This window comes from Paramisgurnus dabryanus, chromosome 7, assembly GCF_030506205.2.
Source record: "Paramisgurnus dabryanus chromosome 7, PD_genome_1.1, whole genome shotgun sequence".
Classification (NCBI taxonomy): domain Eukaryota; kingdom Metazoa; phylum Chordata; class Actinopteri; order Cypriniformes; family Cobitidae; genus Paramisgurnus; species Paramisgurnus dabryanus.
The window spans coordinates 7282559-7285597 of record NC_133343.1 but is presented as its reverse complement, the minus strand read 5'-3'; the positions used below and the strand labels follow the sequence as shown (position 1 = coordinate 7285597).

The window sequence follows — 3039 nt, the reverse complement described above, 5'->3', positions numbered from 1 at the left end:
GTGTGAATTAAATGCAATCTTTTCGGCGCACTGAATGCACATTAAGTGTAATTAATTTAACATATATCATATATTAAGTTGAAATAAAATGTAATAAGTTGCCATTAAGAGTGATTTTTTGGAACAACTTTATTGGTACTTTATTACAACTTTATATCTACTTTCATAATTGCTTCTAGTGTTTTTAAAATATACTTAAAGTGCACTACACAATATAATGACATGAAATTAATGTGATTTAAAATGCAATTTAATGTCTGTTAACAATACTCTTAAGTGTGAATTAAATGCAATCTTTTCGGCGCACTGAATGCACATTAAGTGTAATTAATTTCACATATATCATATATTAAGTTGAAATAAAATGTAATAAGTTGCCATTAAGAGTGATTTTTTGGAACAACTTAATTGGTACTTTATTACAACTTTATATCTACTTTCATAATTGCTTCTAGTGTTTTTAGAATATACTTAAAGTGCACTGTTCAATCTACTGTCAAGCAATTAATGTGAAATTAAAAATAAGTTAATGTATATTAACAGTACATTTAATTACTCATTAAATGTAATGTTTCAAATACAAGTTTGCCAAATAAATTCCAATATATAAAATTAAATGCAATCAGTTGAACTGTGATTTCAGTGCAGTGAAGTGATTTCAATGCATCTTTCTACAGTATGTACTTTAACTACTTCTATTGTATGTGAAATATATTTATGTACTTCTCAAAATACTGAAAAACAAATCTAGTTAATTAAATATGTATTCATTTCAGTTTAATGCATTGCAAACAAACAAAAACCACAATGCTTACACTGACAATAAAACAGTTTGGTAGTCAAATTATGAATCAGATTTTTTGTTTTGCAAAAGTACATTTAATAAATTAATTATGAGTTGTATATGTCCAAACAAAAAAAAAACTCATTTTAATATTGTTAAATTGGAATCAAACAAACAACTATCAATATTGAATAATTACATCCCTTAGAAAAAAATAAACTCAAAGTTATAATTTTTTTACATTTTAACAGACAACTAAAAAAGAACTGCATGAACTTTAAATTAACAAGTCTTTGGTAGGTCACATCAGTCTAATGATAATTTATTAAATGTGTTTAGAAATATTGCCATGAAAGTGTACTTTCTTTATGTAGCGGGTATTAACTCACTTACTTATGGACCAGGCATAATTATAAGATCAGAAGGGTGCACGGTACGAAGGAGGAGGTAGCAGTGATAGTGAGCAACAAGCAGAGACAGAAGGTAAGTTGATTAATAAATTATTTTACTTTGAGTATTGAGAAACCTTTCTATTTCTTTCCTTAATCACAAAAAATAGTAACAACAATGAAAATACAATTAACTATATATACCCTCTAAATTACTTCTCATTTACAGAAATCACAGTCACAATCAATGTACAAAGATGGTACAAATTATATATGTAACACACTGAAATCAGTATTCAAGTTCAAAGTTCTTATCAATTGGAGTATTGATCAGTCTTAAATTATCAGAATTGTGCTTCTGAAATGTTTCAGTTCAATAAAGTAAACAAACAAAATAAGGAAACAGTTTCTGAAATGTATCCTCTTACTTGTCTGAAGAAAAATATTTAAAATAGAAAATTGTCCTTTCCTCTAGATTCGTGATCCAATCAGGTCGAAATGGGAGGCTCGCCATCCAATTAGGAAAATCCAGCTCAAGGAATGTTCATACGAAAGGAAAAAACATTCAATATTGTGTATCAATAATGATTAAAATTATACATAATACAGGAAACAAATAAAATACATACATAAGTGCCATCATCATAATAAATGAAAATTTAGACAAATACCTGTCCATTCACGTGTTTCTCTCTCTTTTTGTCTTTCACAGGCACGTGCAACCAAAATGGCGTCAGCGAACAGCAGTGAACACAACGCACCATGTGGTTTTACATAATCACACTGCAATGAACAATCCAACCCATATAACATCACAATATAACACTATTTTGTCTCGTATGGATTAAACAAATAAAATGATATGACATTTAAAGTGTTGACATTCGTTTTTATGGCTAATTATAACATTGGTAATTATAACAAACTCACCAGGTCAAAATGAAAGCTCAAAAAGTGCTCAATCCACACAATCACGCTGTATCATTGAATATATGCAAGTTAAATTCTGATTTCTTCAGTTTATATGAACTTAAGAGTCATATTTAATCAAATTAAACACTCTCGCGTTAGATCGAGTGTCTCTGTCGCTCTGCATCTCTCCTCTGAACTGAGAGGCGATCCGAAAGCAAGGGGCGGAGCTTACAATTAAACACTCCGATTGGTTTACTCATTTCAGATTTATAATTCAGATTGAATTATTCACATGTATTTCCTCATTTATAAAATAAATGTAGATGTATGAATAGTCTCTATTATATTTAAGCACACTTTTAAAATAATAATATTTAATTATTTAACCAGGGTTACATTTAAGTAAAACTAAATTAGACAAAGTGCATTTTTAAAAAGTGTAATTAGGTATGTTAAGAAATATTGTGATGAAAGTGTACTTACTATAAGTTAAGCTTAATTAGACAGTATTAAAAAGTGCATTTTTAAAAGTCCACTTAAGTGTGTTTATAAATATTATGTTGAAAGTGTACTTACTATAATTTAAAATTAATTAGATATTATTACAAAGTGCATTTTTAAAAAGTGTCCTTAAGTGTGTTAGTGAAATATTATTATGAAAGTGTACTTACTAAAAGTTGAAATTAATTAGATATTATTACAAAGTGCATTTTTAAAAGTGCACTTAAGTGTGTTTATAAATATTATAATGAAAGTGTACTTACTATAATTTAAAATTAATTAGATATTATTACAAAGTGCATTTTTAAAAAGTGTCCTTAAGTGTGTTAGTGAAATATTATTATGAAAGTGTACTTACTAAAAGTTGAAATTAATTAGATATTATTACAAAGTGCATTTTTAAAAGTGCACTGAAGTGTGTTTATAAATATTATAATGAAAGTGTACTTACTA

General features: G+C 27.3%; 1 long non-coding RNA gene across 1 annotated transcript; it reads right to left on the bottom strand.

Moving 5' to 3' along the window:
• Positions 1-670: 670 nt before the first annotated feature.
• LOC141282399 (uncharacterized) lies at positions 671-2300 on the bottom strand. Its single transcript, XR_012337016.1, has 3 exons — positions 2104-2300; positions 1845-1956; positions 671-1705 (listed from the first exon to the last, which is right to left on the bottom strand). It is a non-coding gene; the product is annotated as an uncharacterized lncRNA (long non-coding RNA).
• Between the last annotated feature and the right edge of the window lie 739 nt (positions 2301-3039).